The following is a 13,231-nucleotide window of genomic DNA, read 5'->3' as shown; positions in this document are numbered from 1 at the left end:
TTAGGGGCCTGGCAGCAGCTATGTGAGGCCCGTAATCTGCCTGCACCCTATGTCAAAAAATTTAACACACCAGCAGTGTGAAGAGACCTGAAAGTGGCACATGGCAGCAGAGTGTGGCGATGGAGACAGCAGCAATGGGAGGCCGTACAGGGACCCATGAGAGACTCTAGACTTGGCAGCAGCATGAGGAGGCGGTATATAGGGGCCCATGGCAGATTAGGGGCCTGGCAGCAGCTATGTGAGGCCCGTAATCTGCCTGCACCCTATGTCAAAAAATTTAACACACCAGCAGTGTGAAGAGACCTGAAAGTGGCACATGGCAGCAGAGTGTGGCGATGGAGACAGCAGCAATGGGAGGCCGTACAGGGACCCATGACAGACTCTAGACTTGGCAGCAGCATGAGGAGGCGGTATATAGGGGCCCATGGCAGATTAGGGGCCTGGCAGCAGCTATGTGAGGCCCGTAATCTGCCTGCACCCTATGTCAAAAAATTTAACACACCAGCAGTGTGAAGAGACCTGAAAGTGGCACATGGCAGCAGAGTGTGGCGATGGAGACAGCAGCAATGGGAGGCCGTACAGGGACCCATGACAGACTCTGGACTTGGCAGCAGCATGAGGAGGCGGTATATAGGGGCCCATGGCAGATTAGGGGCCTGGCAGCAGCTATGTGAGGCCCGTAATCTGCCTGCACCCTATGTCAAAAAATTAAACACACCAGCAGTGTGAAGAGACCTGAAAGTGGCACATGGCAGCAGAGTGTGGCGATGGAGACAGCAGCAATGGGAGGCCTTACAGGGACCCATGACAGACTCTGGACTTGGCAGCAGCATGAGGAGGCGGTATATAGGGGCCCATGGCAGATTAGGGGCCTGGCAGCAGCTATGTGAGGCCCGTAATCTGCCTGCACCCTATGTCAAAAAATTTAACACACCAGCAGTGTGAAGAGACCTGAAAGTGGCACATGGCAGCAGAGTGTGGCGATGGAGACAGCAGCAATGGGAGGCCGTACAGGGACCCATGAGAGACTCTGGACTTGGCAGCAGCATGAGGAGGCGGTATATAGGGGCCCATGGCAGATTAGGGGCCTGGCAGCAGCTATGTGAGGCCCGTAATCTGCCTGCACCCTATGTCAAAAAATTAAACACACCAGCAGTGTGAAGAGACCTGAAAGTGGCACATGGCAGCAGAGTGTGGCGATGGAGACAGCAGCAATGGGAGGCCATACAGGGACCCATGACAGACTCTGGACTTGGCAGCAGCATGAGGAGGCGGTATATAGGGGCCCATGGCAGATTAGGGGCCTGGCAGCAGCTATAGGAGGCCCGTAATCTGCCAGCACCCTATGTCAAAAAATTAAACACACCAGCAGTGTGAGGAGACCTGAAAGTGGCACATGTTTGAGGCATGATTCATGGCGGATTTAGTCAGTTGTGTCAGGAACTGGTGGTTTGAAATCCAGACTAATCCACGCCTGATTCATTTTCACAAACGTGAGTCTCTCCACACTTTGGGTGGACAGTCGTGTCCTCCGCGGAGTTACAATACCTCCTGCCGCACTAAACACGCGCTCCGATGCCACGCTACTGGCCGGGCATGACAGCCTTTCAAGGGCAAATTCAGCTAGTTGGGGCCAAAGGTCAAGTTTCGTTGCCCAGTAGTCAAGGGGATTGTCTACCTCGGTTGGCAGGGTGCTGTCCAAGTAGGCCCAAGCCTGTTGTTTGAGCTCCTGCTCCAGGTCCACCTGATGCTGCTGCTGCTGCTGCGGCTGGTTAGTAGTTTCCTCACTGCGCTGGTGAAGAAAGCTACTCATCATCGACTGCAGACTGAGGCAGCCACTGCTGGTGGAGCTGCCACTGCTCCTACCACCCCACCCCTCCCCTGCTGCCATGCCAGCGGAACGCGAGCGCACAGGGCCCACAGTGTCTGAGGATGGACGTTGGCGCACAAAGGCAGAGACCAACTGACTACATAGGTGGTTTTTATAGTACGTAATTTTGGCCTCCCTCTCAGCAGGTGTGAAAAAGGCCACCATTTTGGACCGGTAGCGAGGGTCCAACAAGGTGGACAGCCAAAAGTCATCCCTCTGTCTGATGGTTATTATTCGGCTGTCGCTACGCAAGCAACCGAGCATGCTATGGGCCATTTGTGCCAAGGAATGCGAGGGACTCCCTGCCTCCATCTCCACAGCATACTGCCACGGTGCGTCTGGGTCCTCTGTCTCCTCCTCCTCCTCCTCTACCAGATGCTCCTGCTCCTCCACTCCTGTCCGCTGAGTGGAAAAACCACCCATTTCACTCAATAATTCCTGAGCACAAATGTCCTCCTCTACCTCCTCCTCTTCTTCCTGTCCTGCCCCCACAGGGGTCATGTGGCGTTGAGATCTGTGCGCCACGTCTACCGCACCCTGACCAGCCATTGTTAACAGCATTTGTTCCAGGACGTGCAACAGAGGAATGACGTCGTTCATCCCATAGTCCTGCCGACTCACGAATAGCGTGGCCTCCTCAAAGGGCCTGAGCAAGCGGCAGGTGTCACGCATGAGCTGCCAATGGCTGACATCTAAGTTACACAGGGGAGTACCTTTATCCGCTTGTAACATCAGGAAATCGGTGATGGCCTTTCGCTGCTCGTAAAGGCGCTCTAACATGTGTAGGGTTGAATTCCACCTTGTTGCAACGTCGCAGATCAGGCGATGCTGTGGAATTCCGTTCTGCCGCTGCAGCTCAATGAGGGTGTTCTTTGCGGTGTAGGAATGGCTGAAATGCATGCACAGTTTACGTGACATTTTAAGGATGTCTTGCAGTGGGATGGTGGATTTTAGGAACCGCTTGACAACCAGATTGAACACGTGAGCCATGCATGGCGCATGGCACAACCTTCCTTGACGCAGAGCAGACACCATGTTCTTTCCGTTGTCAGTCAACATGGTTCCGATTTTTAGTTTGCGCGGAGACAGCCATCTGTCGATTTCTCTGTTCATTACACTCAGCAGTTCCTCCCCTGTGTGACTACGTTCGCCAAGGCATACCAGGTGCAGCACAGCGTGACACCGTTGCGCCCTGCACATGTGATATGCCGGTCGGGTAATGGGACTTGGCACGGGGGTGGCGGCTGAGGACACGGCGGAAAAAGAGGTGGTAGAGGCGGACATGCTTGCTGGACCAAGGACGTGCAAACGTGGAGGCAAAAGCGTCGTGACCTGTCCAAGTTGCTGGTGCGGCTGTGCCGGCACCACGTTCACCCAGTGGGCCGTAAATGACATGTACTGTCCCTGACCGTAGTTACAGCTCCACACGTCGGCGCTGCCGTGCACTTTGGCAGAGACCGACATGCTCAAAGACTGGCCCACCATCTCTTCTACATGTGAATGCAGGGCTGGCACTGCCTTTTGGGCAAAGAAATGACGGCTTGGCACTCTCCACCGCGGCGCGGCACAAGCCATCATTTCTCGGAAAGGTGCTGAGTCCACCAGTTGGAAAGGGAGGGACTGCAGCACCAGCAACTTGGACAGGAGGACGTTCAGCTTTTGCACCGTCGGGTGCGTGCTCGCAAACTGTTGTCTCTTGGATACGGATTCCAAGAAAGACTGTTGACGGAATCCGAGAAGAGGAGTAGCAGGAGAAGGAGCATCTGAACGAGCGGAAGATGCCAATGAGCGACAACTCCCCTCAGCAGAGGTGTTGGAGCCTTGACTGGCTGATAGAGGGCGATTGACGACGTCGGGTGACGGAGCAAGTAACGGAGCGGGTGATGGAGCGGGGGCTGGGGCAGGCAGAACCGCCGTATGTTTATCACGGTTTTCCCAGGCCACCGAATGGTGACGCTGCATATGCTGACGCAACGCTGTAGTCCCAACATGGGCCCCCTGGCCACGCTTGCATTTCTGGCCACATAGTCGACATACGGCTACGTTTACTTCCTCGGGCGGCTTGAGGAAAAATTGCCACACCACCGAGTAGGAAACTTTGCCCCCGCTACTCTTCACTGGCTGACTGCTACTTCCTCCGTGCGCACCGGCACCACTACTGGCCGTGGTGGTAGGCTGCAGTGGAGCTGGTGCTCTACTCCGTGGACGTTTGGCTCCACTGACACTGATGCGACCCTGCTGCTGTCTCCTGGGCAACCCACCGACTGTTTTGCTCGCTGCCAAGCTGCCACCCTCTTCTCCTGATGATGCGGAAGAAATTGCCTGATGACGACGAGGCTGCCAAGTGCGATCAACCTCCTCATCATCAAGTAGGGTCTCCGCCTCACTACTAGCCCCCTCGGCTGCGTCTGGGTCAGGAGACAGACCTGTCTCTAGACCGGCTACCGAGCCACTCTCCTCGCCAGTACTTGTTCGCTTGGCTGCTGAAAAGGCCGATGTCTCCCCCCGTTCCTGACCGCCCTCTGTTAGCTCTTCCTCACTGTACAGTGGGGCTGAGCCCACAGCATGCGATACTTCGCTTGGTGAGGGAACAGCAAAGGACAGGGGCAGGTAGAGGACACGTGATTTCAGTGGGCTTGGTCCCGGGCCATGCCAACTAACGGTTGTGTCTGACGTACCCACCGACCGTTGGCTGTAGGTGTCAGAGGTGACCTGGGAAGAGGAAGACGACCGAGCCAACCAATCAATGACGGCAGGGTTGTCGGTGGAGACACGACCGCTGGATGACACCGGGAGCACTGGCCTCTGGCTGCGAATACTGCTGCCTCGACCCCTTCCTCTGCTGCCACGTCTGCTCGCTCCTAAAACATTGCCTCCTCTGCCACTCCTCTGCATGTTGTCTGACATACTATTTAATTCAACGATTAGGTGTCCCTGAGTAACAATTCTCTGGCACTCAGTAACAATTCTGTCTGTCCCTGAGTATGAATTCTGTGGCCCTGAGTAACAATTATGTGTCTGTGCGAGTAACAATTCTGTGTCTGTGCGAGTAACAATTCTGTGTCTGTGCAAGTAACAATTTTGTGTCTGTGCGAGTAACAATTCTCTGGCACTCAGTAACAATTCTGTCTGTCCCTGAGTAACAATTCTCTGGCACTCAGTAACAATTCTGTCTGTCCCTGAGTATGAATTCTGTGGCCCTGAGTAACAATTCTGTGTCTGTGCGAGTAACAATTCTGTGTCTGTGCAAGTAACAATTTTGTGTCTGTGCGAGTAACAATTCTCTGGCACTCAGTAACAATTCTGTCTGTCCCTGAGTAACAATTCTCTGGCACTCAGTAACAATTCTGTCTGTCCCTGAGTAACAATTCTCTGGCACTCAGTAACAATTCTGTCTGTCCCTGAGTAACAATTCTCTGGCACTCAGTAACAATTCTGTCTGTCCCTGAGTAACAATTCTCTGGCACTCAGTAACAATTCTGTCTGTCCCTGAGTATGAATTCTGTGGCCCTGAGTAACAATTCTGTGTCTGTGCGAGTAACAATTCTGTGTCTGTGCAAGTAACAATTTTGTGTCTGTGCGAGTAACAATTCTCTGGCACTCAGTAACAATTCTGTCTGTCCCTGAGTAACAATTCTCTGGCACTCAGTAACAATTCTGTCTGTCCCTGAGTAACAATTCTCTGGCACTCAGTAACAATTCTGTCTGTCCCTGAGTATGAATTCTGTGGCCCTGAGTAACAATTCTGTGTCTGTGCGAGTAACAATTCTGTGTCTGTGCAAGTAACAATTTTGTGTCTGTGCGAGTAACAATTCTCTGGCACTCAGTAACAATTCTGTCTGTCCCTGAGTAACAATTCTCTGGCACTCAGTAACAATTCTGTCTGTCCCTGAGTAACAATTCTCTGGCACTCAGTAACAATTCTGTCTATCCCTGAGTATGAATTCTGTGGCCCTGAGTAACAATTCTGTGTCTGTGCGAGTAACAATTCTGTGTCTGTGCAAGTAACAATTTTGTGTCTGTGCGAGTAACAATTCTCTGGCACTCAGTAACAATTCTGTCTGTCCCTGAGTAACAATTCTCTGGCACTCAGTAACAATTCTGTCTGTCCCTGAGTAACAATTCTCTGGCACTCAGTAACAATTCTGTCTATCCCTGAGTATGAATTCTGTGGCCCTGAGTAACAATTCTGTGTCTGTGCGAGTAACAATTCTGTGTCTGTGCAAGTAACAATTTTGTGTCTGTGCGAGTAACAATTCTCTGGCACTCAGTAACAATTCTGTCTGTCCCTGAGTAACAATTCTCTGGCACTCAGTAACAATTCTGTCTGTCCCTGAGTAACAATTCTCTGGCACTCAGTAACAATTCTGTCTATCCCTGAGTATGAATTCTGTGGCCCTGAGTAACAATTCTGTGTCTGTGCGAGTAACAATTCTGTGTCTGTGCAAGTAACAATTTTGTGTCTGTGCGAGTAACAATTCTCTGGCACTCAGTAACAATTCTGTCTGTCCCTGAGTAACAATTCTCTGGCACTCAGTAACAATTCTGTCTGTCCCTGAGTAACAATTCTCTGGCACTCAGTAACAATTCTGTCTGTCCCTGAGTAACAATTCTCTGGCACTCAGTAACAATTCTGTCTGTCCCTGAGTAACAATTCTCTGGCACTCAGTAACAATTCTGTCTGTCCCTGAGTAACAATTCTGTCTGTCCCTGAGAATGAATTCTGTGGCCCTGAGTAAGAATTCTCTGGCACTCAGTAACAATTCTGTCTGTCCCTGAGTAAAAATTCTGTGGCCCTAATAACGTTTCTGTGGCCCTAAGTAACAATTCTCTGGCACTGAGTAACAATTCTGTCTGTCCCTGAGTATGAATTCTGTGGCCCTAACTAGCGTTTCTTTGTCCCTAAATAACGATTCTGTGGCCCTCATTAACAAGTCTGTGTCCCTGAGTAATGGTTCTCTGTCCCTAAGTAACTTCTCTCTGTCCCCAATTCTCGTTTCTGTGGCCCTAACTCTGTCCCTGTCCCTAGTACAGAGCGGTCTGCCTCTGTTCAATGACTGCAGGCAAATGAAGATTTCCAAAATGGCCGCTATATATACCTCGACCATTACACAGTGCTGGCTGGCTGGCTGCTGATTGGCTGATGCGATCACATGTCGTTGAGGAATGCATTATGGGGCAGCGCGCCTTGTCTGCGCGCCTTCCCCGACATCCCCGCTCCGTCGCCGCACATGTCAGCCGCCATTTTCGGAAAAATTTCGATTCGCGCGTCCGAATTAGGCTGTTTTTCGGATTCGGCACGAATCGAAATTTTTCCGATATTCGACTCGAATTCCACTTCGGATACTTCGATTCGCTCATCTCTAGAGCTGATGGCTAGCACTCCACTAGAGACTGTGTTGCTAAAGAAGAGAAGCTTGTAAGTAGTTCAGGAAGTTGTCTTCAGATATCGGTTCTCTTGGGCATTCTATACCCCCTTATCCAATCCATGTTCTAATCCCTTCAATAAACAACAAAAACAAAGCTTAAGGACTGATTTCTGTCTCTGGATGAAAGCTTATGTGGAAAATGCTTAATGACTGGCTGTGCAGAACTATAGGGGGACCCAAATTCATCAGCAATCCCTAAGGGAGTAATGCTACAATCCCTTTGCCACAGGACATGCTCACCCATACGATTAAGCCCAGTGTGGGTGAAATATATCAGTGGAATACATTAGTGCATGACTGATGGACTGGGATTTGATGTCAGTTTTCCATTCACTTTACATTGGAGTTGACTACAGCGTGCAGCAGTACCTGCATGTTATATTACATGTTACACCTATATTAAGGGTGTAGCAGGTAACAAGGGGATCCCACAGGGGATCCTTTCCCCACACCTACTGTCACAATTCAAAAACAAGGTGACTCTGTGGGGCTCCACCCACAAAGTCGCATCACTCATTTACAGAGTTCTATGCATTAATAAACTACAAGTACCATCTTCCAGCCAAGCAAATTGCATGTAGTTCTCAATGAACTGTGAGGGTGCTGTTGAGCCCTCCCATAGTCCATTGATCTTCCTGGACTTGAGTTACTGTCTGCCTGTATGGGAGATATGGGAAGATAGCTACCATGAGTATCTGCAGAAGCCTTACATTGCAACTGTGATCTGCCAATCATGGGTGCAATGTTCTGTAGCCTTCCAAGAAAAAATATTAAATGCAATTTTTTTTGCTTGCAAAAATGTGCATTTATTACTATTTTTTTTATTAAACTTATCTTTTAAGGAGGAAATTGTAAAGTACAGTGCTCAGCATAAATGAGTACTCCCCAACAAATTAGTCAGAAAACCTTTACTTTCCTTTCAGATTCAACATTTTCTATGGGACACTATACTACAAAATACTTTCACAAATGTGAGCCATTGATTGCAAACAAGATTTATTAATTTGCACACACAAAAATGTATTTTTTCTAACAAATTATTTCAAGACCATGTTGCAAAAATGAATACACCCCAATGAAAGTCTTTGGAGCAAAGCTAAATTTTAGACAACAAAATCCTAATTAACAAAAATTCAACTGCAGGTAAGTCTAATTATTCATTGTCCAGCAGACAGTTGATTATAAAAGGGCGTTACTTAACAAAGAAAACCCCTTCGCATTTCATGCTGTCAGCAATGACACACAATGGAAGAAAAAAGGGATAAGAAAGAAAATAATTTCTTTACACAAGAGAGGTGAAGGCTACTAGAAGTTCAGCAAGCTTTACATATCAGTCAGAACACTGTAGCAAAAGTGATACAAAAATTTAATAAAGATGGAACTGCAACCATCTCACAGAGACATCCAGGCCATCCACGGAAGTTAACACCTCAACAGGAGCATCTTCTGGTGAGAAGGGTTGAAGAAAATTGCTGTGCAAGTTCATTGCAGTTAGCTAAAGAAGTATCTTCCATTTTGCTTGAGGTGATTGTAGCCGTATTAATGCACTTGTGACAGAAACAATTGAGTATTGACGTGATCCTTTTTTTATTTGCACTAACATACAATTTTGAGGACAAGCTTTCGGGGTATGTCCCCTTCTTCAAGGTCCAGGCAGTACTATTTTCTGCACTGGATAAGGTACACAACATTACTAGAAGTGCAGCTGTATGATCCGGAAATATTGAAGATCCCTTTTGAGTGTCTGACACTTTTTGATGGATTGATTTGGTTGCACAGTTTGCAACATTTTTTATTGCAGGGTTTGCTTCCATTATTTGTGCCATTTTGATCAGAAGGAAGTTTCCTACTGATTAGTTTATTTCTGAGGTTGGAGGGTTGTCTGAAAGCCAGTATTGGGGGTTGCTGAAACTCTACAAAGACAAATACAAAAACTTAAAACTTTTGAACTTAAAATGATAATTCTATTTGATACAAGAGATAAAGGTCTTAATTTGGACATGGTATTCCTCACTCATTATCCAACAGTTTTACGATCCCCTCTGTGAGTGTTGTCCCCCCCCCCCCCAGTCTTTGCTTTTGCTGTGTCTTATCTCTTGTCTAATCCTAGTCTTATAACCATTGCTGTGTACATTTGTTTGTGTGTGTTTCTTTCTGTTTTTTTTTCTCCCCCATTCAACGTCTCTTCTAACATTCTGCTAAAACTTTGTGAAATAGTACTGCCTGGACCTTGAAGAAGGGGACATACCCTGAAAGCTTGTCCTCAAAATTGTATGTTAGTGCAAATTAAAAAAATGGATCACGTCAGTACTCAATTGTTTCTGGCTAAAGAAGTAGAAAGCCAAACTGGGGTAATTGTTTCCCATGACACAATATGGCGTACACTGCAGAGCAATGGCATGCATGGGTGTCATCCACGAAAGAAACCTCTCCTAAAGCCCATGCACAAAAAAGCCTGCCCACACTGAAAGAGAAGAAGACTTCTGCTACTCTGTACTCTGGAGTGATTAGACCAAGATAAATGTTTTTGGAACTGATGGTTTCAAAACTGTATAGCGTCACAAGGGTGAGGAGTACAAAGAAAAATGCATGGTCCCTACAGTGTAACATGGTGGTAGCAGTGTCTTTCTGTGGTGCTGCTGTTGTCAGGGAGCTGCATTTCATTGATGGTATTATTAATTCACAGATGTACCGCTCTATATATTGAAAGAGAAGATGCTACCATCAGTCCGTGCCCTTGGTTGTGTGCACTTTTCCAACATGACAATGATCCAAAACACACATCTAAGGCCACTGTTGCATTTCTGAAGAACAGAGTGAAAGTGATTCAGTGGCCAAGTATGTCTCCTGATCTGATCCCAAACAAACACCTATTCTGAAGAGACAAGTTGAGCATCACTCTCCATCCAGCATCCAGGCTCTAAAAGAGTCGTTCTTGAGGAATGGAAAAAGATAGATGTTGCAATATGTCGCCAGCTTGTTCATTCCATGCCTAGAAGACCTTACAAATCATGGAAGCCATACAAATAATACAAATAAGATGTAGTCGTTTTTGTTGTGGGGTGTATTCATTTATGCATCAACGAATGTAAGTAAAACTGAAGATTTTGTAATCTGAGTTATATTATTAACCGTACTGTCATGTAATGAGCTAAACAAATGTTCTATGAAACTCAGTTTTGTCAAAATTTGGAAATTGTTCTTGTGTTCATTGAGATATTTATTAAAATATTACTTTTCAAAAGGAGTGTACTTATTTATGCTGAGCACAGTATATGTTTAGGTTTTAGCAGAAAAAAACCTTAGGGTTTCCCCCACCACCTTCCCATCTGCAACACAGTTCCAGTTATCTTCCTGGCAAAGCAGTGTTTAAATTGTTATTTCTGCTAGGGGCCTGTGTTGCAGGGCACAGGCACAGCTACAAGTTTTATTGAAGTGAATAGGAGAGCTTTCTTGGCTCTCACATTTGATTATATAGCACCTGTCATCAACCCTGCTCATTGCAACACAGACACTGGTAGAAAAGTAGATGGAAAAGCTGCCTAATATGTCAGACAGCAGCGCAGTAGACAACAGTACTGCACAACATCTGAGGTGTGTGGAGGGCCAGTTGATAAGAAGGGAGTTATCCAAGTTTAATCTGCTTATATTTTGACTTATCTGGTTCCAGACAGAATCTAGTGCACATGTGCTAATATAGAGGGGTTGCTATTCATTCAGTCCAGAAGCAGGGATTATTAGGCAAGTGATACAATGTGCAATAGTTTGCTATTGTTGCCCATAGCTTTTGGGTGTATATATTTAAGGACTGGTGAGAGAAGTATATCTGTCCCCTTGTTGTTACCTCATATTCACTGTACCAGATAGTTAAGTCTTTTTTCCAGTGTGCGTGTGTAATGGTCACCTTGCTGTATGTTAATAGGTGAACCTGTACCTGTTCCTGTTATTCTGGTTAACTTTTGAGTAAAGATCTACTTTAAATATATTTAAGAAAATGTACTTGGTTTGCCTAGATATACTAAGGCCCAACTGAACTTTCAGTTTAGATACCAATAAAAATAAAAGCTATTACTCTACATAATAGTGTAATAAGTTAATTCTTGTAAATGCAAGTATCCCAAACAGAGTAAACAGTAAGTAAATAACAAGAAATGGTATTCAGGGATAAATGCAAAAATATCCAAGGTTTATTGAAATATACAATCTATAATAATAATCCTTATGTGCCTAACATCCTCAGCCTAAAAAAATCCCATTACGTACTACAAATTGTAACAATATCATCAACACCCCAAGGAAATTAAATCAGCTACTTACATTCTTTGTGTGCAAAGTCTTACAGTTTGTTTTAACCACTGCAGTACTAACATGTTTCACACCCTTTATTACCAGGCTATTTTTTTTAATTTTCAGCATTGTGATACTTTGGCTAACAATTACTCAATCATGCAACACTGTACCCAAATTAATATTATATTATTTTTGGGACAGATAGAGTTTTCTTTTGGTTGTATTTAATCACCACTGTGTTTTCTTTTTACTATATATAAGGAACAAAGACTGAAAAGTTTGAAAAAAAAAGGTTTTCTTACTTTCTATTATAAAACATATCAAATAAATAATCTTTCTTTGTAACTTTAGGCAACACGTATTCTGTTCCATTTCCCTGATTAAAAAAAATCCAAATATGTGTGTGTGTATATATATATATACTGTATATATACACATACATATATATATATATATATATATATATATATATATATATATATATATATATCAGTCTCTGTGAAAGTTATAGAGTCTACAAACTATGGGATATCTATTTGAAATGTATCAACCCTGATGTTTTGACTGCCTATTACATTTCTTCTTGAGGAACTAAAATGACCCGTTTTTTAAAATTTGACACACCAAAGTATTTAGAAGGAGGTGTAGTGAGTATTTTGCAGATCTTTTATTTATCAGTTTTTTTTTTTAATTAGATAAATGAGTAATACATTCTAAATGACCTCAATTAACAACAATGGCACAGAAAAATATATACAGAATTAAATGAAAAGCAGTCCCAAAGAAAGTCCTCCACAATACAGTATTTTATAGATCACCAATAGTGTCCATATATTTTCCACATAAAATCCTTCTTCATACAGTGCGTGACCACCACTCCCACTGTGCAGATGCAATGACTTCACAGAAATCAATGCCTCACATCCAAGATGATCAGCAGGCAAAGCTTAAATGGTTAATAACAACTCCAAACATATCCTATGAAACTCTTGCTCCAGTATATGGTATCTTCTATGCACACTCCTTCCAACAGTCACCCATAAAAAAGAAAGGTTCGCAATAGTGCAGTATCTCTTCCCTTCAAATTTTATTAAAACCATATAAAATGCTCACAAACACATTATAAAATAACACCTTCAATAATAAAACCAGCCGTCAGTGTTCCCACTTTCCCTGCTTGAGCCGGATTACAGGCATCTCACCACCTCACAGTACAGCTCGCTACCTCAACATCACTTGCGGGTTAGCGTGTTTGCCCTGACGTGTGTTTCGTCCATTCAGACTTCCTATAGACCCTATGATCAACAGAGATCATTGTTGTTAATTGAGGTTATTTAGAATGTATTACTTATTTATCAAATTTGAATCACTACAGGTATGTGCACTACAGGTATGTGCAGCGCTACCTAATATCTTGGGCAGCAGCACCATTTTTGTAATACACATATTTTCACATTTACACTGACAAGAACAGTTGTGAGGTGCAAGTGCCACTTACCCTTTTAGGAACAAAAAGCATGATAAGTCTTTTGAAGATCTAATTTTTTTTTGCCATAAGCTTTTGAAAATTAAAAAAAAAAATGAAAGAAATTGAAAATGTCTTTTTCCCCCAAATTTTAAATTTTAATATGATATTTACATA

This window comes from Staurois parvus, unplaced genomic scaffold (genome assembly GCF_062004578.1).
Source record: "Staurois parvus isolate SC_StPar_1 unplaced genomic scaffold, SC_StPar_1.0 ptg000499l, whole genome shotgun sequence".
Lineage (NCBI taxonomy): Eukaryota > Metazoa > Chordata > Amphibia > Anura > Ranidae > Staurois > Staurois parvus.
The sequence above is the reverse complement of the archived record's forward strand: the minus strand, read 5'-3'. Positions refer to the sequence as shown.